This window comes from Chlorocebus sabaeus, chromosome 26 (genome assembly GCF_047675955.1).
Source record: "Chlorocebus sabaeus isolate Y175 chromosome 26, mChlSab1.0.hap1, whole genome shotgun sequence".
Lineage (NCBI taxonomy): Eukaryota > Metazoa > Chordata > Mammalia > Primates > Cercopithecidae > Chlorocebus > Chlorocebus sabaeus.
Window position 1 is genome coordinate 34,243,034 of NC_132929.1, and position 26,676 is coordinate 34,269,709.

General features: G+C 39.4%; 1 protein-coding gene and 2 pseudogenes across 1 annotated transcript in view; all 3 read right to left on the minus strand.

The window, feature by feature from the left end:
- Positions 1-26,676, minus strand: part of ADAM10 (ADAM metallopeptidase domain 10) — a 151,506-nt gene that overhangs the window by 89,292 nt on the left and 35,538 nt on the right. The gene's annotated exons all lie outside the window — the stretch shown is intronic.
- Positions 981-4,095, minus strand: LOC103245556 (heat shock protein HSP 90-beta-like; annotated as a pseudogene).
- On the minus strand, positions 4,200-5,168 carry LOC119628045 (putative heat shock protein HSP 90-beta 4; annotated as a pseudogene).

Genomic DNA, 26,676 nt, shown 5'->3' on the forward strand with positions numbered 1-26,676 from the left:
TTGGAAAATGTAATTTCTAAAATGGAAAAAAAATATTATAAATATGTATCTCACTGGACTGACCTAAGAGGAGATGAGATACTGCAAGAAAGAGTATCAGTGAACTTGAAGACAGGGGAACAAAACTATCTAACTTGATGTTCAGAGAGACAAAGAGTTTAAAAAAAAAACAAAAACAAAACCAGAGCCTCAGTAACCTATGAAACAGTAAATAAAAAGGGGAGAGGAGACAGGAAAAAAAAAAAAAATTTGATGAAATGATAAAAAAACTTCCAAATTGATAAAACTCTAAACACAAGTCTAAGAAGCTCAACAAACATCAAGAAAGATATACACAAAGAAAAACCCACAAGACACATCACAGTCACTGCTGAAAATCAGTGTTAAAGAGAAAATCTTAAAATCCATCAAAAAGAGACTGATAATATGCAGAATGACTGCTGATTTAACATTAGAAATAATGCAAGCAGGCCGGGTGTGGTGGCTCACGCCTGTAATCCTAGCACTTTGGGAGGCCAAGGCGGGCAGACTGCCTGAGCTCAGGAGTTCAAGACCAGCCTGGGCAACATGGTGAAAGCCCGTCTCTACCAAAATACAAAAAATTAGCTGGGCATGGTGGCATGCATCTGCAGTCCCAGCTACTTGGCAGGATGATGCAGAATTGCTTGAACCCAGGAGGCGAAGGTTGCAGTGAGCTGAGATCACGCCATTGCACTCCAACGTGGGCAAAAGAGCAAGACTCTGTCTCCAAAATAATAATAATAATAATAATAATAATGATGCAAGCTAGAAATTATTGGAGTAACTTTTTTAATGCTGAAAGAAAAACAATGTCAATCCAAATTCTACACTCAAAAAAGATCATTCAAAAACAAATTGTCAATGAAGAATGAAAAAGAAAACATCATTAGAGTACTGTAGATATTAAGAGTACTAAAGTAATATTATGAGCATAATGAAATTAAATTCAATTGCTTAGATAAAATAAACTCCTTAAAAGGGACAAATTATGAAAACTATCACAAAATATAGAAAATCTGAATAAGCCCCTTTCTACTGAATAAAATGAATTCACGATTTAAAGCCTTTCCACAAGGAAAATACCAGGGCCAGATGGTTCCCCTGATGTCCTATAAAACTATTTTAAGAAAAGAGGAGGGAAGAGTACTCAACTCATTTTATGTGGCTCACATTACCCTAATCCCAAAACCAAAGACAGACCAAAAAAAAAAAGACTGATATTCCTTATGAACATAAACACAAAAATTAGAAAACTGAACAAAGTAATAAATAAAAAGGACAATACATCATAAGCAAAAGAAGTTGATTCCAGTAATAAGAGGCTGGTTTAACATTCTAAAATCATCAATGTAATTCACCACATTCAAAGGGGAGAAAAGCCACAAAATCATCTCATTAGGTACAGAAAAAGCATCTAACAAATTTTAGCACCCATTCATGATAAAACTCTCAACAAACTAGGAAGAGATAGGAACTTCCTTAACCCGATAAAATGCATCTACAAACTCCAGTTAACATCATACTTAAAGGTGAAAGACTGAATGCTTCTCCCCTAAGACTGGGAGTAAGGCAAAGATGTTCACACTTGCCACTTTTATGCAACTCTGTAACATTCAATATGATGTTACAGATACCATAACAAGCCAAGAAAAATAAATAAAAGAGACAGTTTGGAAATGGAGCAATAAAACGGCCTTTATTTACAGACAATATTATCTTCTATGTAGCAAATCCTAAGAAATCTACCCAAAATCTACTAGAATAAATGAGTTTAACACAAAGTAACATGATACGAGACTAACATACAAAAACAAAATAGTAGGGCTGGGAGTGGTGGCTCCCATCTATAATCCCAGTACTTTGGAAGGCCAAGACAGGAGGATCACTTGAGCCTATGAGTTTGAGAGAAGCCTAGGCAACATAGCAAGATCTTGTCTCTATGAAAAGTTTTAAAAATTAGCCAGGCATGGTGGTGTGTGGCTGTAATCCCAGTTACTCAGGAGGCTGAGGTGGGAGGATCTCTTGAGCACAGGAGATCAGGGCTTCAGTGAGCTATGATCATGCCGCTGCACTCCAGCTTGGGCGACAGAGCAAGACTCTGTCTCAAAAAAAAAAAATAAAATAATATGTTGTGTATTAGCAGCCAACACTGTTAGATGAAATTTAAAAAACAATCTCATTTACAATAGCATTTTTATAGTACTTAAGAATCAAGATGTTCAATGCCTCTGGTGAAAACAATGAAACACTCTGAAGGAAACTAAAGACCACCTAAGTAAATGGAGAGAGGCATCATGTCCATGAATGTAAAGACTCCACAGTATTAGAATGTCAACTGTACCCAAATTAATCTACAGATTCAACATAATCTCAATCAAAATCCCAGCAAGTTTTATTGTAGAAACTGAGAAGGAACTCTAAAATGTATATGGGAATGCAAAGGACCTAGAATAGCAAAACAATTCTGAAAAAAAAGATGACTGACGCTATTAGATTATAAGACATTATGCCAGTTATCAATTTATTGCCTCTGGGTTCCTCCTAATCTACACTTCACTGCCTTCTTGGACCCTGTAAACATTTCTCTTTTTGCCAGCTAGTGATACGCTTTGTCAACAGATGGCTCTGAAGTAGTACTTTTCTTTCTGGTTTCAGGGTGCCAGAGACATGCAAGTGATACACCCTGTGGTGCTCACCCTTCAGCAAAATTTGTTGCCAGTTTTGACTAGTGGTTCCCTACCCACCAATACTGGCCTACCAACCGTGGACCAGCTCTGGCCCAGGGAAGAAGTTCTCTGATGAGCTGCCACATCCTTGCCAGTAATTTCTGAATCCCAACTTTAAAGAAAGGATCCCTATCCAAATTTGTCTCTTTGGTAAATGTCTCTCAGCTCTAGGGTATTTTTTATAATTTTTTTTCCTTCATCCTCTTTTAGTTGCTAATCCCCAGAAATAGTAATTCTTTGTGTTTTTTTTTTTACTGTGTAAAAACAGCATATTCTTTATTTTGCAGTCTTTAATTTCAGAACAAAATAAACAACAACAAAAAAACATGATACACAACATCCAATTCTGCTGTCAAAGTAGGGAGGGAATGGGGTTTGACGCCCTTGTTTCCTGCCTTAGACACAAGGATTGGAGAGAAAAAATTACTAGACATCAGCAGAGAGAGCCAGGTGGGACAGGACCACTCAAAGCTGCAGTGGGAGCCATGGGGCACAAGGTTTCCAAGTATAAACTCTTAATCTACTTCTTCCCTGTGAGACACATCCTCATCACCCCCAAGGGAGGTGGATCTCGTCAGGAACAGCAACACTGAGTTCCTCTGTTGCCACCTCATCTTCATCAATAGCTAACCTAGCTTGATCATGGGGTAGATGCAGGTGGATGGGCCTGAGGATCCTCAAGGGAGAAGCCAGAAGAGAGCAGTGTGGTTTCAAACAGCAGCACCACTAGGTCATCGACAGCCTTGTTGTTCTTGTCTGCCTCAGCCTTCTGCTGCAGTGTCTCCACAATGGGGTGGTTGGGGTTGATCGCCAAGTGCTTTTTAGCCATTATACAACCCATGATAGAGTTGTCCCAAAGCGCCCGGGCTTTCATGATCCACTTCATATTGGCTATCGAGCCGTAGGTGCTGGTCACAATGTGGCAGGGTGAAGACACAAGTCTACTGGAGATTGTCACCTTCTCAACCTTCTTATCTAAGATTTCTTTCACGAGCCTGCAGAGGTTCTCAAACTTTACCTTGTTCTCCTCCATTTTCTTCTTCTCCTCATCCTCAGGTAGCTCCAGACCCTTCTTGGTAACTGAGACCAGGCTCTCCCCATCAAATTGCTTGAGCTGCTGCACACAGTACTCATCAATGGGCTCACTCATATATACTACCTCGAAGCCCTGCTTCCACACTTGCTCCACAAAAGCAGAGTTGGCCACCTGCTCTTTGCACTCACCAATGATGTCATTAATGGATTTCTGTGCCTCCTTCATGCAAGACACATACTCCGACAGAGATGTCATCTCATCTCCAGACTGGGAGGTGTGAGACCATAGCAGTTCAGAGAGGTGTCGCCAGTTAATGGAGTCCTCATGGATTCCAAGCCACGAGATTTTAGAGAATGCCTCATCTAATTTCTAGTTATTCTCCTAGTCTTCTGCCAGCCCAGAGAAGCTCAAGCCACTTCTTCTTTTTTTTTTTTTTTTTTTTGAGACAGAGTCTTGCTCTGTCACCCAGGCTGCAGTGCAGTGGGGTGATCTTGGCTCACTGCAACCTCCGCCTCCCAGGTTCAAGCAATTCTCCCGCCTCAGCCTCCCAAGTGCCACCAAGCCCAGCTAATTTTTGTATTTTTAGTAGAGATGAGGTTTCACCATGTTGACCAGGCTGGTCTTGAACTCCTGAGCTCAGGATTCAATCTTGGGCTTTTCTTTGTCATCTTTATCTTCCTCTTCTTTCTCACCTTTCTCTTCCTCATCATCACTGATTTCCTTCTCGGGTTCCTTCTCCAAAAAAAGGGCGATGAGACAGCCTATAAACTGAGAGTGCTTCTTCACTACTTCTTTGACCCACCTCTCTTCTAAGTACTCTGTCTGACCTTCTTTAAGGTGAGGGATCACTTTGGTATCCCTGCCAATGAGCTCACCATGGTCAATAAGTAAATGAAGGAACTCCCAGCAGAAGATGCCTAGGAATACTGTTCTTCGTCATTGTGCTTTGTGATGGCTACTTTCTCTGCCACCAGGTAGGCAGAATAAAAGCCAACACCAAATTGCCCAATCATGAAGATTTCTGCACTAGACTGAGAAGCTTCCATAAAGGCTTTAGTACCAGACTTAGCAATGGTTCCCAAACTATTTATGAGATCAGCCTTGGTCATGCCAATGCCTGTGTCAACCAAAGTCAGAATGCAATCCTGAGGGTTGGGGATGATGTCAATTTTCAGTTCTTTACCACCATCCACTGTGGAAGGGTCTGTCAGGCTCTCATAGCGAATCTTGTCTAAGCCATCAGAAGCATTAGAGATCAACTCCTGAAGGAAAATCTCCTTGTTGGAATAGAAGGTATTGATTACAAGAGACATGAGTTGTGCAATTTCTGCCTAAAAGGCAAAAGTCTCCACCTCCCCTTCTCCATGGTACACCTCCTCAGGCATCTTGAAAGGAAAAGGCTTACATAAGTACTAGAGAGCAAGGTGGGCTGGGTATCCAAAATGCACATGGCACCAAGGCTAAATGGCGGTGACTCAACAGCTAATTCTTTATACTAAAATTTCATTCTACAAATTACTGTATGGATTCTGCCTCACAAATGGACCTTGCTTAGCACACGTACCATAAAGCTACAATAATCAAACAGTGGCATAAAAATATAGACAGATCATTGAAATGGAAGACCTAAGAATATATAAATAGGTCTCAACATATATAGACCAAGGTAATTCAATGAAGAATGGATAGTTTTTTCAAAAAGTGATGCTAAAAATTTGATATCCATGTGAAAAATATTACCCTTAACCCTTACCTCTATCATGAAGAAAAATTAACTTGAATTGCAATACAGACTTACATGTAAAACTATAACTGGAAACATCTAGAAGAAAACTGTCATGGTCTTGGTAGTCAATGCTATCTTAAGAAACAAAAGCAAAAACTATAAAAGAAAAAAATTTTTTCATTAAAAGGGCTTCTTAAAAATTTAAAACTTCCACCCACTGAGAAATAGTTTAAAAAAAAAAAAAAAAAAAAAGGAAGCCACAGTCTGGGAGAAAATATTCGCAATACATATGGTCTGACAGAGAACTTCTGTTCAGAACATCTTTTTTAAAACCTCTTACAAATCAATAATAAGACAATCATTCAAAGACAGTCAACAATGTGAAAAAATACTTCACAAAGAAGATATACAGGTGACAAACAAGCATATGGAAACCTACATAACATCATTAGTCAACAGAGAAATGTGAATTAGAACTAGAATAATGTATTATTACATACCCTTTGCTAGAATAACATCTCCAAATATTAGTAGGATGTTGAGTACCTGGAACTCACACACTGCTGATGGAAATGCAAAATGGCAACATCACTTTGGAAAACTGTTTAGCACTTTCTTACAAAGTCAAACATATAAAAACCGGGCTGGGCACAGTGGCTCATGCCTATAATCCCAGCGCTTTGGGAGGCCGAGACAGGCAGATCACTGAAGGTCAGGAGTTCAAGACCAGCCTGGCCAGCATGGTGAAACTCCATCTCTACTAAACATACAAAAATTAGCCAGGTGTGGTGGCAGGTGCCTGTAATCTCAGCGATTTGGGTGGCTAAGGCAAGAGAATTGCTTGAACCCAGGAGGAGGAGGCTGCAGTAAGCTGAGATCGCAACACTGCACTCCAGCCTGGGAAAAAGAACAAGACTCCCATTTCAAAACAAAAACAAGGCCAGGCGAGTTGGTTCATGCCTGTAATCCCAGCACTTTGGGAGGCCGAGGAAGACTCCCTCTAAAAACAAACAAAAAAACCTTATGACCCAGCAATTCTACTCAAGAAAAAAGAAAACATAAAACATATATCCACACAAATAACTGAACATAAATATTCGCAGCGCTTTATTTATAATAGCCAAAAACTGAATATAACCTAAATGTCTATCAACAAGTAAAGAGAAAGATGTATTTATATAATGGCAAACTACTCAGAAATTAAAGAAAACAAGCCAACTACTGAAAATATGTACTTTTGTTACGACACAAAAGAATGAAGAGTCTAATTCCATTGATACGTAATTCTGGAACAGTCAAAATCTATCTATAGTGATAGGAAGCAGATCAGTAGTTGCCTAGGGTGGAGACTAACAGTAAAAAGTAATGAGGGAATTTTGTGATATGATGGAAACATTCTTTATCTTGATTTCAATGGCAGTTGTCTAAGTATATACATTTGTCAAACGTACCTCCAACTATATGCCTAACACGAATATATTTTATGTAAATAGGAGTCAGTAGCATACATTTACTAGCTTCAAAATATTGTGTCCATTCTTAAACATCGTCTATTTTCTCTTTTCCTTCATTTCATGTCAATCTTGGCACCCTTTTATTTTGAGGCTGTACTCACATTCCTCTTGCCAAAAAAATCCCAGAGATTCCCAGGTACCGTGACAAGGACTCCAGGCTTTCTCCTTAGAGCCTTAGGGACCCAAGCTACTGCTGTAAGTAATCAACAAAGCCAAACACATCTTCTAAATAGGAACTTCACAAACTTAAAAATAGACTCTCCTGAACAAACAAGTATCCTGCCTCAATTTTTGCTGCCTATCATGTATTTTCATAAAATTATTTGTGCAAACTGATAGGAAATTCTAGGCCATATATGTGACTGTAAATACATAGATTCTATTTATAAAGGATCATACTATTTTGAAAAATCATTAATTTATCATATCTACACATTTACAGTTACTATAAAAACACTATCTCGCCTGTAATCCCAGCACTTTGGGAGGCCAAGGCGGGCGGATCACAAGGTCAGGAGATCGAGACCATCCTGGCTAATACGGTGAAACCCCGTCTCTACTAAAAATACAAAAAAAATTAGCCAAGTGTGGTGGCGGGCGCCTGTAGTCCCAGCTTCTAGGGAGGCTAAGGCAGGAGAATGGCGTGAACCTGGGAGGCGGCGGAGCTTACAGTGAGCGGAGATCACGCCACTGCACTCCAACCTGGGCGACAGAGTGAGACTCTGTCTCAAAAAAAAGATTTACTGTTCAGCAAAAGTGTACCCTGAAACCACTGTTAAGTGAAAGCACTAGTATTCTATACAGAAAAAAAAAAAAAATTGAGGGCAAAAGCGACAAAAAGACATTTAAGTTTTAATATAAGACCTGGCTGACAGAGCGAGACTCTGTTAAAAAAAAAAAAAAAGAAAGAAACATCCTGGCCGGGCACAGTGTTGGTGGTAATCCCCAACATTTTGGGAGGCCGAGGCAGATAGATCATTTCAGGTCAGGAGTTCAAGACCAGCCTGGCCAACACGGTGAAACCCTGTCTCTACTAAAAATACAAAAATTAGGCAGGGTGCAGTGGCTCACGCTTGTAATTCCAGCACTTTGGGAGGCTGAGGCGGGTGGATCACCTGAGGTCAGGAGTTCAAGATAAGCCTGACCAACACGGTGAAATCCCATCTCTAGTGAAAAACAAAATTAGCCGGGTGTGATGATACATGCCTGTAATCCCAGCTACTCGGGAGGCTGCGGCAGGATAATCGCTTGAACCCAGGAGGCGGAGGTTAAGGTGAGCCAAGATTGCATCACTCTACTGCACTCCAGCCTGGGCAACAAGAGTGAGACTCTACCTCAAAAATTAAAATAAAAATATAAAAATTAGCCAGGTGGTAGTGGTGCACGCTACTGCCAGCACTTTGGGAGGCTGAAGCGGGAGAATCCTGAGTCTGGGAGGCAGAGGTTGCAGTGGGCTGAGATCGCGCCACTGCATTCCAGTCTGGGTGACAGGGAGACCCTGTCTCAAAAACAACAACAACAAAAATTCTATGCTACGCATCCTACCTAAAGAAATATTTATATATCTATTAAGGTGTCTAAGTACAAGCTAGATAAACAACTTAGAAGGAAAACAGAAGTTAAGAACACTTAACGTAGGCCCCTTACAGTCTTAATATTGATTTCTTTTTTTCTTTCTTTTTTTTTCCCCCCCAAGACGGAGTCTCACTCTCTCTCACCCAGGCTGGTGTTCAATGGCACAATCTCAGTTCACTGCAACCTCCGTCTCCCAGGTTCAAGTGATTCTTCCACCTCAGCCTCCTAAGCAGCTGGGATTACAGGCATCCGCCATCATGCCCAGCTAATTTTTGTTACTTTTGTAGAGATGGGGTTTCACCATATTGGCCAGGCTAGTCTCGAACTCCTGATCTCAGGTGATCCATCTGCTTCAGACCCCAAAAGTGCTGGGATTACAGGTGTGAGCCACCGCGCCTGGCCAATATTGATTTCATAATAAGAAAATCATCTCATACTGACTAAGGGAGCTGTCTGGAGACCACACGATGACATTGCTCATGAGGGGTCTCCTCCATTCCTTGGTCCTAAGCAGCTACAGTACAGCACATTTTGAGTGCCCAGCCCCAACAAGACTGTATCCTGCCTTGCAGCCAAACAGCCCCTGCATCTCCATATCCCTGGAGTCCACTTACAACCCCCACCTACAGCCACTGTTGTGATCCGATGCTGCCCCCAAGCCAAAGTGTAAACCACTGGCAGCAGCAGAGCTGCTGTGTATTTTCACGTGCCCCAAGGAGGCCTAAGGTTAGAATGATAGACACCCACTACCCAAAGCTACCACTCCTGCTGGCTGCTGCCATTGGTGCTAAACCACAAACCATTGGCAATGACCCTGCTGCCCCAAGCAGTGGAACTACTACACCTTTACAAGTGTCCTGAGGACAGGCTACCCTGTCCACAGCTGCCGCCTGGGGCCCAAGGACCCACTCATCAGCTGACTGCTTATGTCTGGTGCCACTGAAAGCAACCCTTCCCTCTCCAGTAGCAGGGCCCCACTACAGCACTCCACTGGGGCCATGGGGATCACCCCACCCCTGCCCACCACAGCCAACACCCACACACATTACTAGTGGGCCTGAGGACAGGTCTACCCAGCCCCCTCCACCACCGTTAACATGTGAACACTTCTCCTAGAGGCCTGAGATTTAGCCCACTCAATCTGCCATTAAATACCACAGCTGGTCCTCAATCACATGCACCACCTGCAGGCGTGGAGACTGATTTGCCCAGCCCATTGCAGCCACTGCCAATATCAGCACACACCACTTGGGAAACAGGGTTTTCCCACTATCAAACATGCCACATAAGCTGCCCAGGGGCCTGAGAATCTGCCCACCCAATTGGCCAGCCACTGCCCCTACCAACACCCAAGTAAGCCACCTGGAGGCCCAAGAACCAGCCCACCCAGACCTGCTAATACCAGTGCCAGCATACATTGCCCTGAGGCCCAAGGACAGGCCCACTTGGTGAACCTGTCCCCAGCTAAGCCTCACCATAGACTCCACTAACAAACCAAACCCTACATCACTGAGAAAATCAGAGACACTACTAACGCTGTAAATAGCCGAATAATTTATACGGAGACTATACCACTGCATGCACCCAGATTAATGCCAAAATGCCCTACCCAATCAACATCATATGCACATCTTCAGGAAAAAGCCCTTGCCTAAGAAAGCAAATTCAAAAAACTGGAAGAAGTGACTGTTATACCATATGCGCGGTAAGGACCCAAGAAACATGATAAAGCAAGGAAATATGACCTCTAAAGTAACACAATAATTCTGCAGCAATAGATTCCAATGAAAAAGAAATTTATGAGATCCCAGAAAAAGAATACAAAATAATATTTAAAAAGCTAAGTGAGATACAATATGCAGACATAGTACCAAGAAATCATAAAATTTAGAATACGAATAAGAAATTTACCAAAAACACAGATATCATAGGGCCAGGCTCACATCTGTAATCCCAGCACTCTGGGAGGCTGAGGCAGGTGGATCATTTGAACCCAGGAGTTTGAGACCAGCCTAGACAACATGGCAAAACCCCATCTCTACAAAAAAAGAAAAAAATACAAAAAAAATTAGCCTGGTGCGGTGGCGTGAACCTGTAGTCCCAACTACTCAGGTGGCTGAGGTGGGAGGATTGCTTCAGCCCAGAAGGCAGAGGTTGCAGTGAGCCAAGATCGCACCAATGCACTCTAGCCTGGGCAACAGAGTGAGACCTTGTCTCCAAAAAAAAAAAAAAAAAAAAAAAGATAGATATCATCAAAAAGAACCAAACGAAACTATTAGAAGTAAAGAATTAAATGAATGAAATACAAAATTCTTTCAAAAGCTTCAATAATAGACTAGACCAAGCAGAAGAAAGAATTTCAGAACTTTAAGATAGGTATTTTGAAATAATCCAATAACATAAAAATAAAGAAGAATAAACACAGCATACATGACAATACAGACACCATAAAGTGACCAAATATTCAAATTTTGGGAGCAAGAAAAAATGAAAGGGACAGAAAACCTACTTAACAAAATAAGAGCTGAAAACTTACCAAGTCTAGAAAGCAATTTAGACGCCCAAATATAGGAACCTCAGAGATTCTCAAATAGATACAACTCAAAAAGGTCTTTGCCAAGGCACATTACAGTCAAACTGTGAAAAGTCAAAGACAAAGACAGAATTCTAAAAACAGTAACAGAAAAGCATCTCATCACTTACAAGGGAACCCCTATCAGACTAACAGCAGATTTCTCAGCAGAACCTTACAGGCCAGGAGAAAATGGGATTGATATATTCAAAGTGTTAAAAGAAAAAAATACCTGGCAGCCAAGATTACACCCAAGAAAAATATCTTTCAGAAATGAAGGAGAAATAAAGTTCTTGCCACTCAAGCAAAAACAGGTAATTTGTCACAACTAGACCAACTGTACAAGAAATGCTCAAAGGAATTCTGCATCTGGAAGCAAAAAGATGATGATCATCATCATGAAAATACACAGAAATATAAAGCTAACCGGTAGAGCAGATACACAAATGAGAAAAAGAAGTCAAATGTTACCACTACAGAAAACCAGCAAACCACAATGATAAACAATAACAGAAAAAGAAAGGAACAAAAGAATATATAGGCTGGGCACAGCAGCTCGCATCTGTAATCCTAGCACTTCGAGAGGCCAAAACAGGCAGGTTGCTTGAGCCCAGGAGTTTGAGACCAGCCTGGCAAAACCTTATCTCTACAAAAAATTTTAAAAATTAGCCAAGCATGGTGGTGTACACCTTTAGTCCCAACTAAGCGGGGCTGAGGTGGGAGGATCACCTGAGCCCAGGAGGTCAAGGCTGCAGCGAGCCATTTTGTGATCGCACCACTGCACTCCAGCCTGGGCAACAGAGTGAGAGTCCATCTCAAAAAGAGCCAATGAAAATCAAAAAGTATATAAAACAACAAGAAATTAATAAAATGGCAGGAATTAAGCACTCACATACCAATAATAAGTTTGACTGTAAAAGGATTAAACTTTCCACTTAAAAGATAAACACTGGCTAAATGGATAAAAGAAACATAACTCAGCTATATGCCTACAGGAATCTCATCTTACCTGTGAAGACACATACAGACTGAAAGTAAAGAGATGGAAAAAAATATTCCATGCAAATGGAAACCAAAAGTAAGCAGGAGTAGCTAAATACATATGCACCCAACTACAGAGCACCCATTATGTAATGCAAATATTATTAGATCTAAAGGGAGAGATCAACTGCAATACCATAATAGTTGGGAGACTTCAACACCCCACTCTCAGCATTAAACAGATCTAGACGGAAAATTAACAAAAAATCATTGGATTTAAACTGCACATTGGACCAAATGGACCTAAAAGACATTTACAGAAGATTTCACACAACAGTTAAAGTACGCAACATTCTTCTCATCAGCACACGAAATACTCTCCAGGATAGACCATATGTTAGAAAAACAAAACAAGTTTCAACAAATTTTTTAAATAGAAATCATATCAAGTCAGACTACAACAGAATAAAACTAGAAACCAAGAACAAGAAGAACTTTGGAAACTGTATAAATACATGAAAATTAAACAAACATCCTCCTGAAAGACAACTAACTGATCAAGAAAGAAATTAAGGAAGAAATCAAAAAACAAATGAAAAGAATGAAAATTCGAAACACGACATACCAAAATCTATGGGATACAACAAAAGCAGTGCTTACAGCGAAATTTACAGCAATAAATGCCTAGATCAAAAAATATGTAAAGATTTCAAATAAACAATATAATGATGCACCTCAAGGAACTAGTAAAGCAAGAACAAACCAAACCCAAAATTAGTAGAAGAAAATAAATAATAATAATAAAGGAGCTGGGCACAGTGACTCAATGCCTGAAAGCCCAGCACCCTGAGAGGCTGAGGTGGGAGTATCACTTGAGGCTAGGAGTTTGAGACCAGCATGAGCAACACAGCAAGACCCTATCTCTAAAAAAATGTAAAAAATACAGTCCAGAGCCCTGTAGTACCAGTTACCGGGGAGACTGAGGTGGAAGGACTGCTTGAGCCCAGGAGTTCAAGGTTGCAGTGAGCTACGATCAGGCCACTGTACTCCAACCTGGGTGACAAAACAAAATTCCAAATTAAAAAAAAAAAGGGGGCAGAATTCAACTAAATAGACACTCAAAAAACAACAGAAAGGATCAACAAAACCAAAAGTTTGTTTTTTGAAAAGATAAATAAAATCAATGACCACTTGCTAATCAAGAAAAAAATAGAGAATAGAGATAGTCTGTTGAATAAAAAAAAAAATATTCGCAAACTACTCATCTGACAAGGGACTAATATCCAGAATATACAAGGAACTCAAGGAACTTAATAGGTTAAAGAAAATCCCATTAAAAAGTGGACAAAGGACATGAACAGACACTTCTCAAAAGAAGAAATAGAAATGTTGGTGTGTGTCCTTTGAGATGAAAAAATAAAGAAGAAAAAGACACAGAAATGGCCAAAAGGTATTAAAAAACAATGCTCAACATTACTCATCATCAGGGAAATGCAAATTGCAAATCAAAACCACAATATATTATCTTATCTCAGCTAGAATGGCTGTTATTTAAAAGATAATAAATAACAGATGCTGGCGAGAATGTGAAGCAATAGTAACTCTTCTATACTGTTGATAGGAATGAAATTAGTACAGCCACTACAGAAAACAACATAAAGATTTCTCAAACAAACAAAAAAAGAATTACCACATGATCTAGCAATCCCGCTACTGGGTGTTTATCCAAAGGAAAAGAAATCAGTATGTCAAAGGGATACCTGCACTCCCATGTTTAGTGCAGGACTATTTACAATAGCCAAGATATGGAATCAACTAAGTGTCAATCAACAGATAAATGTTTAAAGAAAATGTAGCATATATACACAATAGAGTACAATTTGACCATTAAAAAAAATAATAATAAGGCCAGGAGTGGTGACTCACACCTGTAATCTCAGCACTTTGGAAGGCCGAGGTGGGAGGATTTCTCAAGGTCAGGAGTTTGAAACCAGCCTGGCCAACACAGCAAAACCCCATCTCTACTAAAAATACAAAAATTAGCCAGGCATGGTGGCGCGCACCTGTAATCCCAGCTACTCAGGAGGCTGAGGCAGTAGAATCGCTTGAACCCGGGAGGCGGAGGTTGCGGTGAGCCAAGATAACACCATTGCACTCCAGCCTGGGCAACGGAGCGAGATTCTGTCTCAAAAAAAAAAAAAAAGAAAAAGAAAAAGAAATCTTATCATTTGCAGCAATATGAACGGAACTACAAGTCATTATGTTGAGTGAACTAAGCCAACCACAAAAAGACAAACATCCCATGTTCTCACTCATATGGGTGAGATTAGAAAGTTGATCTTCACTCATGAAGGTAGATAGTAGAATGATAGATACCAGTGGCTGACAAGGGCGCATGGGTGGGGCTTGAGGGGAGATGAAGAGAGGTTGTCAATGGGTACAAACATACAATTAGATTGAAGTAGTAAGTATGAATGTTTGATAGCAGAGTAGGGTGACTACAGTTAACAACAATACATTGTATATTTCACTTAAAAAAAAGCTTAAAAAAAAAGGACTTGAAATGTTCCCAACACAAAGAACTAATACTTGAGGTGACGGACAACACAAATACTATGACTTGATCATTTCACATTGTATGCATGTAACAAAATATCACATGTACCCCATAAATATGTACAAATATTATGTATTTATTTTAAATATTTTTTAAATGATTTTTAAAAGAAAACCATGTCTGAGATACAAAACATTCCCAATATTCATTTAAATCGGGTTAAAACCATATATAAAATCAGTTCTCAACTATATATGCAGTCAAGAAGGAGTACAGATAATTTAAAAATCAAATTTAAATCACGTATCAAAATTCACTGCTTTTATTAACATCAAAATTAAGTTGTATCTAAAACATACATGAACAGAAGAAGGAATGAGGGAGAGTCTAGAAGGCAGGTAAATAGTAGAAAGAAGCCAGAACGAATTAAAGGTTGTCATAATCCATAAAATAGTAAAACCACAAATGAATAATCAGGAATTTGACATAATTTATTCTGTTAACCAAGCGACTAGATTATAACTTTCTAATTTTAATTCTACTACAATCTGTTTGACAGTTCACATCTTTATGCTATTTTAGCATTTTACAAAATGTAAATTTTCTGCAATATTCCTTTGGATAACATATTAAGAAATAATAATAAAAAGCAGCTGACAGGAACAACCCAACCACATACTACCTTTTTAGTTTTTTAACAAGCCCTCAACAAAAAGCTATCTGAAAACAACCAGATTCTTTAATTGTTTAGACTTCGGTTGAACAGTCAGAAAAACTGCAGTATATATTGCCTCATAATGATCATTGTATTCCAGGAAAACAATTTGGTGTTCCCTCAAAAAAAAACAACACAGATTTACCCTACGATCCAACAATTCCATTTGCAGGTATACACCCAAAGAAACTGAAAGCAGGAACTCAGTTAGTCGCACATCAATGTTCATAGCAACACAGTAGCCAAAAAATGAAAACAGCCCAAACGTTCAGGAACAGATGAGAGGTTTTTCAAAAGTATGTATGTATACATACAATAGAATATTGTTCAGCCCTAAAAAGTAATCAAATTCCGATTCTTGCTACAACATGGATGAACCCTGAAAACATGATGATAAGTTAAATAAGTCAGACATAAGTCAGTGAAATAAGTCAGACACTGTGTGAGTGATATGGTTTGGCTCTCTGTCCCCACCCAAATCTCATGTTGAACTGCAATCCCCAGTATTGGGGGGAGACTTGCTGGGAAGTGACTGGATCATGGGGGCAGATTTCCCCCTTGCTGTTCTTGTAATAGTGAGTGAGTTCTCACAAGATTGTCCCTGCTTCCCCTTCTCCTTCTGCTATGATTGTATGTTTTCTGAGGCCTCCCCAGCCATGCCTCCTGCACAGCCTGCAGAACCGTGAGCCAACTAAATTTCTTTTCTTTATAAATTACCCAGTCTCAAGTAGTTCTTGAAAGCTTGTTTGGAGGTTCCAGCAGGGGAGCACAGCTACTCTTATAAACTTGACTAAAGACCAGTCCTCCTCTACCAAGCATGCAGCTTCAGGAGGGATGCACATGGAGCAGTGAGGGAGTAAGGGGACACCCATCTAGCCAGCCACATCAGTCGAATCAACCCTGGAGATTAATGGTGTGACAAATGTTGCAGCCAGATTGCCCTCACATCCTCAGGTAGTTCTTTCTAGCAATGTGAGAATGGACTAATACAGTAAGTGAAATAAGTCAGTCATAAATAATCCATGATTCCACATATATGAGGTACCTAGAATAGCAAACTCACTGGGACAGATAGTAGAACAGTTGGTTACCAGGGACTGGAGGGAGAGAAAAATGGGGAGTCACTGTTTAATGAGTACATACTTTCTGTTTGTGATGATGGTGATGGTTGCACAACATTGTCCATGTACTTAACGCCATTTAATCTATACCTTTAATTGATGCCATAATGGGACATAAAGCCCCAACTAATGAACTTTGCCAATACAACGAGGAAATCCAAGGGCAAAAATCTTGCTGTTTACCACTTAAAAATGGTTAAAATTGTAACTTTTTGTTATTTTACAATAAAAATGAATTTTTAAAAATCACTGCATTCCAAAAAGCTGGGATATAAAATCATATTGTGTGGCTATCTTTCATAATGGTTAAAGTCCCAAGGGATTTGGCTGAGATGATGGTATGTGAAGATAATGATGAGATTACAACGTTCTTCTTAAATGTATACAGTATAGAGGCTTGCAGTTTGCAGAGCACTTTTACATATATTACTGCATCTTACTCTCAGAGTAACAGTACAAAGAAGACACAATGAATATTTCAATCGAAGGGTAATAAGACTAAAATTAGGAGTAGAACTCCAGTATTTGGTTGCTGCATATTGCTCTTTCTACCGTATCAAGAATGCCTCTCAAGCGTACGATGGAAAGTCAAGCTAACACCTGCAGAGTATTGTAGTAGTCTTAAAGTAACATCATTAGTTTCCAGCAAGTCACCTTCTAAAATCTGAACAAATGCAAGTAAGATATAGAAACAAAAATTATAACTTAATTTGGCTTTCACTGAAAATTGTGTTTTACAATATTACCACAAAAAAACTCTCTTTGATTTTTAATGCTTGAGCCACTTCCAAGACTATGGCTAAACTCTGTCCACTCTTACTATGTTTCTTTCAGCAAATGTAGTTCTTTTTATTATTTTATAATATATTACACCATCATCAAAAATAAACTGTAGATTTCCTTGAGGAGGCAAGATGTCCTGTATAAAGAACATTATTTCCACTGGGAATGTTTTCCTACCCCTGGATTTAACCACTGTATTGATTTTATGAATCAATAGTATTAAGTTTCTCATCTTGATTATAGTAGTTCTATTATAATTCTTTTTTTGGCGTTGGCATTATAGTAATATTATAAAGAATGGAGTGAAGTTATAGGAGGACAAAATCAGTTTAACAAATGATAGCAATTTTTTAAAATAACCAAACAGATACTGAGTCCCTAGTTTCAGTGCTCTGAATATGCAGTTTTAGCACGTGGTAGTAATAGCTGGTTTTTCTTTCTCAGGCTTTAGAAAAGCATTTTACATCCAAACCAGACAAATAATAGACGTACCAAAACCACCTTTGGTGCAATGCAACAAAATAAATTATGTTAGGATATCATTTCATAAGTTTTCAGGAAGGTTACGTACCTTCTACATCTTAATATACAGAAATACTTTATATAGGTTAGAATAGTTAGAATATAGAGTAGTCCCCTCTTACCCACACTGTTTCAGTTACCCCTAGTCAACTGTGGTCTGAAAACAGGTGAGTACAGGACAGTAAGATATTTTGAGAGAGACCACATTCACATAACTTACAGTAGTCATAATTGTTCTCTTTTGTTGTTATTGTTGTTAATCCCTTACTGTACCTAATTCGTAAACTGAACTTTATCATAGGTATTTATATATAGGAAAACATAATATATTTAGGGTTTGGTACTATCCACAGTTTCAGGCATTCATTGGGGAATCTTAGAACGTACCCTCTGCAAACAAGGATGGACTACTATAGACCAAAAAGAAGTTGCCTTTTCCCACGGGGTTGCTATTTTAGCTAAAGATAGTATGGTTCTAATACTCAGAAGAAAACAAGACACAGGGTGCATCCTTTTAACTGAAGTAATAATGGGACATAAAGTCCCAACTCATGAAGTACGTTGCCAATACAGAAAGGAAATTTGAGGGTAAAATCCTTGCTTTAAGGTACTATCAGAGTAATCCAGGAGTCCCAGAGGAAAGCACTATCTTCATGAATAGAGTTCTATCATATCTAAAATGGAGCAGGCCTATGACAGGCCTGGGTTAGTGGTTACTAGGAATAACTGTACTTAACTAAGACATTTCTGATGTTTCCAGATACTCATTTTCTCTTAACTTTCACCTTCTTAATTAACATGCTTGAGTCTCCAGATTATTCTTCAAGATAAGTTGCCAATATTAACATCAAATATTATTTTGAATCAATTATCTTCCACTAGTATACTTTATGAAATAGAAAAGTCCTTTTTTCAAGCTATCATAGGGAAGGGAAAGGAGAAGGGGGGTTAGGGGAGGGGAACTGGAAAGGAAAGGAACAGGTCTGCAGAGGGGAAAGGGGGAAAGGGTCGAGAGTCAGCCAATGTACACTCCACCAGGCATCTCCCACAGAAATTCTAGGGCTTGGCCGGGTACGGTGGCTCACGTCTGTAATTCCAGCACTTTGGGAGGCCAAGGCAGGTGGATCACGAGGTCAGGAGTTCGAGACCAGCCTGGCCAACATGATGAAACCCCATCTCTACTAAAAATACAAAAATTAGCTAGGCATGGTGACATGCACATGTGATCCCAGCTACTCAGGAGGCTGAAGTAGGAGAATAGATTGAACCCAGGACATGGAGGTTGCAGTGAGCTGAGATCGTGCCATTGCACTTCAGCCTGGGTGACAGAGCAAGCAAGACTCCGTCTCAAAAAAAAGAAAAGAAAAATTCTAGGGCTATATACTTTGGGGGGGGGGGGGGAAAGCTCGGCCAGGCACAGTGGCTCACACCTGTAATCCCAGCACTTTGGTAGGCTGAGGCCAGTAGATCACCTGAGGTCAGGAGTTCGAGACCAGCCTGGGCAACATTGTGAAACCCCCATCTCTACTAAAAATGCAAAAATTAGCCAGGCGTGGTGGCGGGCCCCTGTAATCCCAGCTGCTCAGTAGGCTGAGGCAGGAGAATCAGTTGAACCTGGGAGACAGAGGCTGCAGTGAGCCGAGAACACGCTACTGCACTCCAGCCTGGGCGGCAGAGCAAGACTCCATCTAAAAAAAAAAAAAGAACAAGAACAAGAAAAAGGAAAAGGAAAACACAGTTCCAGGCTTAACTGATGGCCCTGAAGTAAATGAATTACCTCAAATTATAAGCAAAAATACATAAACACAAATCTACGAGAGTTCCTGAGGAAGACAAAAATAAAATTATAACTTAAATGAGTAACTTTATCCGATGTAAGAAGACAAACAGAACAAAAATGTGAGTCTCATATAAAGGAGAGCCAATGGAAAGAACCTGTCATGATGGCATAATTACAGAACACATGATTACACATATTACACGATTACAGAATAAGTAGATTTACCTACTGAAAAGAAAAAAGGTTTCTATAAAAACTTTCCAACCTCATGCAACTATGTAATTAAATAATTGGTAAGTAAACTACTGTATATAAAACATTAAGGGCCTGATGTGGTGGCTCGCTCCCGCAATCCCAGAACTTTGGGAGGCCGAGGCAGGTGGATCACTTGAGTTCAGGAATTCAAGACCAGCCTGGCCAACATGATGAAACGCCATCTCTACGAAAAATACAGAAATTAGCCAGGTGCGGTGGTGACCACCTATAATTCCAGCTACTCAGGAGGCTGAGGCACAAGGACCACTAGAACCCAGGAGGTGGAGGTTGCAGTGAGCAAAGATTGCGCCACTATACTCCAGCCTGGGCAACAGAGCGAGACATGGTCTCAAAAACAAACAAACAATAAAAAATAAAATAAAATAAAACAATGACAGGATTTAAGAATAGAGGGAGACTTCCATTGTTCAGATATCTAATGTAAACCAAATGTATAAAATAACAATCACCTAAATTTACTAATTTAACAAATTGATGAAAGTTGATTTGACTTGACCAAGAGCACACAAAATCAGACTGTAAATCTGAAACAGTCTTTCCGTCACACCAAACTATAATTCCTTGCTTAGGATATACAAGGGAGCCCCGGGGATGGCAAAATGCACAACATCTTCCTGGTGACAGACAAAAAAAAATAACTGAGGCCGCACAAGGTGGCTCACACCAGTAATCCCAGCATTTTGGGAGGCTGAAGTGGGAGGATAGCTTGAGCCCAAGAGTTCGAGACCAGCTTGAGCAACACAGCAAGACCCCATATCTACAAAAAAATTAAAAACCAGCCAAGCATGGTGGCACACATCTATGGTCCCAGTTGCTCAGGAGGCTGAAGTGGGAGAACTGCTTGAGCTCAGAAGTTTGAGGTCAAACTGAGCAACACAGCAAGACCGTGTCATTCATTCCATCCTAAATAAATAATAAAATACCAACCTGGCAACTGATACTGGCATATAACACAACTATTTGTCCCACACCATGATAACTAAGATTCTTGATTTGCTAGACCTTGTGTTTATACTTGATTTGTTGGCTCAGTATAGACTATTTTGGAAACTTACTAGTGATTATAATTTCAGATTTCAGAGATGCATACAAATTAACAACTTTATTCCTGTAAACAAGTATCAAAAACGTGTGTCAACCTGCAGAGGTACAGAATGACTTTAAGAAATTAAAGAGGTTATTATACAATCAACTGAAGAGTAAGTATTCAGAAGCTGTATCAAAAAGGAGCTATATATATATGATGACCAAAGAATTTTTAATCAGTTTAAAGCTATTACACTATAATACAAGGTTTCCCTGATGCTTAATAAAACACACCAAAAAAACATATTAAAACCAATAAACTAAACATATTCAACACAGTTACTATAAAAGACTTTCAGGTATAATGAAACAGGATAAACATTAAAAGAACCTTTAGTCACATAAAATCCTTGCTGCACCTTTAAGAAAACGCCACAACAACCTTACAAAGAGCTTAACCACTTGAACAACAGAAAAAACCAAAGTTGACTACAAATCTGGATAAAATCTGAGCTAGGGTACTTCTCTCACAGAAGACCCAACTGAACATGCAACATTTTAGCATAAAATATAACATAATTAAGAAAAACAATATATAAGCTCTTCTACTAGGCATATACCTAATTTCTGACATTCACTGTCTAGGTCACCAACTCTAGAAACTCTGGCATTAAAAACTACACCACTGGCTGGGCGCCGTGGCTCACGCCTGTAATCCCAGAACTTTGGGAGGCCGAGGTGGGCAGATCATCTGAGTTCAGGAGCTCGAGACCAGCCTGGTCAACATGGTAAAATCCCTGTCTCTACTAAAAATACAAAAATGAGCCAGGCGTGGTGGTGCACGCCTGTAATGCCAGCTACTAGGGAGGCTGAGACAGGAGAATTGCTTGAACCTGGGAGACAGAGGTTGCAGTTAGCCAAGATTGCACCTCTGCACTCCAGCCTGGGTGACAGAGCAAGACTCCATCTCAAGACGGACGGACGGACGGATGGACGGACGGACGGATGGACGGACGGACGGACGGACGGACGGACGAACGGAAGGAAGGAAGGAAGGGAAGGAAGGGAAGAAGGGAAGAAGGAAGGAAGGGAAGAAGGGAAGAAGGAAAGAAGGAAAGAAGGGAAGGGAAGAAGGAAAGAAGGGAAGGGAAGAAGGAAAGAAGGAAGGAAGGAAAGAAAGAGAAAGAAGGAAAGAAGGAAAGAAAGAAAGATACACCACTAAATAAGCCATCAGATATAAACCTGTTTTAGATTAACTTTTAGAGGAAACAATTTCTCCAAAGAATTAAAAACAGCCAGAAAAATACTCTTACACTCTTACTTCCATTCCCTTTTCAAAGGAGGAGGGAGAAAGTTGAGTTTGTATTTTAAAACAACAACAAAAACCTTCATTCCCTCTCTTCCAGGTACACCCTGGTTAGTGCTTAAAAACATGTAAAATAGGCCGGGTGCAGTGGCTCACGCCTGTAATCCCGGCACTCTGGAAGGCCGAGGCAGGAGGATCATGTCAGGAAAATTGAGACCATCCTGGAAAACACGGTGAAACCCCATCTCTACTAAAAATATAAAAATTAGCTGGGTGTGGTGGCATGTGCCTGTAGTCCCAGCTACTTGGGAGGCTGAGGCAGGAGAAGCGCTTAAACCCAGGAGGCGGAGGTTGCAGTGAGCCAAGATCACACCACTGCACCCCAGCCTGGAGAAAAACGTGGAAAATAAAATTGATATTTCATATTAAAATTATATCTAAGACACTAAACTCAAAGCAATGATCAGCTCCTAATAACCTTTAGTCATATAAAATTCATATACCCTTTTGTCAAAATTATTACAGTTACTTTTAGTCATACGAAAATAACATGAACACAGATCAACTTTTCCTTTTCCTTAGTCTTCAGTTAAGTAATTCAAGTAGCCATTATCCCTTCAGATTTCTTTATATACAGCTTTCTTGGGATTTTAATTTCCATATAAAGAGGAATCAGGCAAGAATAAAGAATACCATATCCTAGAAAATCCAATACTGAGATACAAAGCAATGTAAAATGTACTTTAATGTATGTTGCACTATACCTGACACAAAGTAGGTACTAAATAAATATTATTTTCCTTTGGGAATTTTTACTCAAATTTTGTTGGAAGAGATTTAATTACCATCAGTATTTTTTAAATTTTTGTTTTTAGACATCCATAACAATAGCATTTTTACACCATTCAAATTTATTCCCTAGCTCTTCTTTATGATCAGGCATTCAATTTGTGTTCCCTAGACTCTTACGTCTGCTTTTCAAAGTCTGCTGGTTTGTCTACAGATTTAAAAGTGCCCTAGGTTTCTTCTACCTGACACATGATATAACAGAGATAAAGTCCAAGACATCTCCAGACTAACCCAACTCCAGTCAAGAACCAGTGAAGGTAATATTTATGCCTTTTACAGGTTACCTGGGCCATGTTCTTGAAACCTCCACATTTCAGGAGTAGAGAGAACTCAAATCCCAAACCACAAAGAAAACTTCCAACCAAATGTCTAATCATTTGTTTTAAACAGTTTGGAAACTTACTCTTAAGGCTACAGGAAGAATTACCTTGTCAATTCAGAAAAAAAAAACAAACTTCTATATTCTCCAAACAATTACGCTGCCCTTAAGGAAAGTTCTTGGTTTCTTCCATACTACATACAAATCACATATTTGATAAAAATCATTTCTGATGTATGGACTGATGTAACCAAATAAACACACAGGCAGAAAAATATGGTTTATTACTGACTAGACAGTGTTTTAATGTTTTAAACTTAGTATACCAATATATTTTGTAGAATTTTAAAGCAGAAAGGAGCTTAAACATCACCTTGTCTAAACTTCAAGGTTTTACTAATGAGGAAACTGAGGCTCAGAAGAAATCTCTAGATTTCACGTCAAGTCAGAAGTCAATCAGTCTGAATAGTCTGAATTAACCACACTACTCCTTTCACTACCCAGTTTATGACTACTCCAACATATATATACAATCACAGAATTCTTTACTAAGTGGCTTCCTACTCAAATGCAAAGTTGGGGGCTGTAAACTACCAACTCTATCAAAGACAAACAAGTTAGCAAAGTGGTGAGAAGACCAGAAAATAAAGACAAGATGCCTATCCCAAAGTATATAATTTGGAAAACAAGATATGAAGAATGAAAAGGTTTAAACATACATATACATACAACAACAAAAATAATTCAGTCTAATAGTGTATATATACTTCTTACCAAAAAGATAAAAAAGTATATCATAACAGACAATCGTTTTAAGTAAGAGGTCTCAGATACTTCATTTTACTTATTTTTTTAATTACCACTTTGAAACGGTGTTTCAGAAAATTCCTACAAGTTCTATTAGGAAGAAGAAAGAGTGGAGTGATGCCTTACGCTTCTCTTCAATGACAGGTGCAAACAAAAGGCATAAGTTAAAATACATATATACAGCATAGGAATCGTACTAAAAGCTATAAAAGGGATCATTACTATACGATCTTGCAATGAAGTTTTTCTCATGCTATATTAATAACCTTGGTTAAATCTAAGACAGATATTTATTCTAATTTTCACCTACATTGACATAGGTGATATAGTGATATTCCAACATATTATATAGAATCAAAACATAAACAATATTAACCTGCATTTTACAAAAACCACATAAGCAAAATTTCTGGAAATTATAGTATGCTAAAGTACATGATGGTTAAGACAGGAATGGCCAGGCATGGTGGCTCACACATGTAATCCCAGCACTTCGGGAGGCCAAGGGAACCTGGGCAACATGGCAAAACCCCACGTCTACCAAAAAAAATATATGAAAATTAACTAGGCATGGTGGTGTGTGCCTATAGTCCCAGCTACTCAGGAGACTGAGATGGGAAGATGGCTTGAGCCCAGGGGGCAAGAGTTGCAGTGAACTAAGATCTCACCACTCTACCCCAGCCTGGGCAAAAGAGCCAGGCTCTGTTTAAAAAAAAAAGACAGGAATGGCAGGACAACACAGCATCTAAATAAGAGAAGGGAAATTACAATAGACAGTCCCTGATACATCACACACTTTCACACGAACATGAGGACTGAGAGAAAACAAATTTCGAACAAAAATCCTGCATCCCACAATATGACAAATCTGCTTATTACTTAGTCATTAAGAACAACTACCAAAGAGGATGAGATAGAGTATAAAATATTTAAGAAGAAAATCTGTTTCCTAGTATCTATGTACTTAAATGTTTTGTTGGTGGTGTTTTGTTTTTTGAGACAGGGTCCCACTCTTGTCACCCAGGCTGGAGTGCAGTGGCACAATGATGACTCACAGTAGCCTCAACTTCCCGGACTCAAGTGATCCTCCCACCTCAGCCTCCCAAGTAGCTGGGACTATAGGCATGCACCACCACACTCAGCTAAGTTTCTTCTAATCTTTCTGTAGAATCAGGATCTTGCCATGTGGCCCAGACTGGTCTCAAACTGCTGGGCTCAAGTGATGCTCTCACCTCAGCCTACCAAAGTACTGGGATTACAGGCATGAGCCACCACGTCCAGTAATTCACTCACTCAAAATAGCTAAAATGACCATCCTCTACATAAAAAAGGTGAATAAGACTCACACTCTGCACTTCAAGTGCACAAGGAGCAGAGGACATATGCATGTAAATAAAGATATAATGTGATAAATGCCGTAATTGATATATATACAGCATTGCTAAGTGAGCAATCCAATTCATCAGAACTTATGCAGTGAAGTAATTTCTGAATCCTAGAAAAGTGATTCTTAATTTCTCAGCCAAGCTAAGAGATGTATTTTACCCTAATATCTATTATCAAAATAGTTTAATCTTCTAATAAGTATTACTGGAGTTGTTTCCTTAACGACTGTGGCACTGACTCAAATGGTACTTTTATTTTCAAACAACTTTAAGCTTTATTTCAAGAGCAACAGCTTTTCATAGAATTTGTTTCTTTTTTTTTTTTTTTTTGAGACGGTGTCTTGCTCCGTCGCCAGGCTGGAGTGCAGTGGCGTGATCTCGGCTCACTGCAACCTCCGTGTCCCCGGTTCAAGCAATTCTCCTGCCTCAGCCTCTTGAGTAGCTGGGACTACAGGCATACACCCAGCTAATTTTTTGTATTTTAGTAGAGACAGGGTTTCACCATATTGGCCAGGATGGCCTTGACCTCACGATCTGCCCGCCTCAGTCTCCCAAGGTGCTGGGATTACAGGCATGAACCACCACACCTGGCGACAGAATTCCTAAAAATGGACTTTCGGTTTGGAAAAATCTAAACGTTTCTTCACTTAACAGTAACATCTGTAACCATGGCATATAATATACCCTTTGTTAATCAGAAAACTTGGAAGCCATGTTGAAAGTATGTTCATGTGCTTAGATGTAAACACCACAAAAAAATACTTTAATACTTAAACATACACAGAAAGAGAGAGAGAGAGAGAGAGAGAGAGAGAGAGCGCGAGCGCGCGCGAGAGCGAGAAGCTATGCTACTACCCAGAAATGTAAGTCACAACTGTATAAGCAAAACCCTTTCCAAGTATATTCTTCTTGGTATGTCTAAGTTAACTCCATAGTATTTAATATATTCTATTACGTGTTAAATTATACTGATAAGATTCTAGGGGACTAAAGCCTACTATGTGAATGAAACGAAATAAACTCTACTTGATATTTTTTTAAAGGGTGAAATACAGATAACAATTCTAGCCACCAGGTAT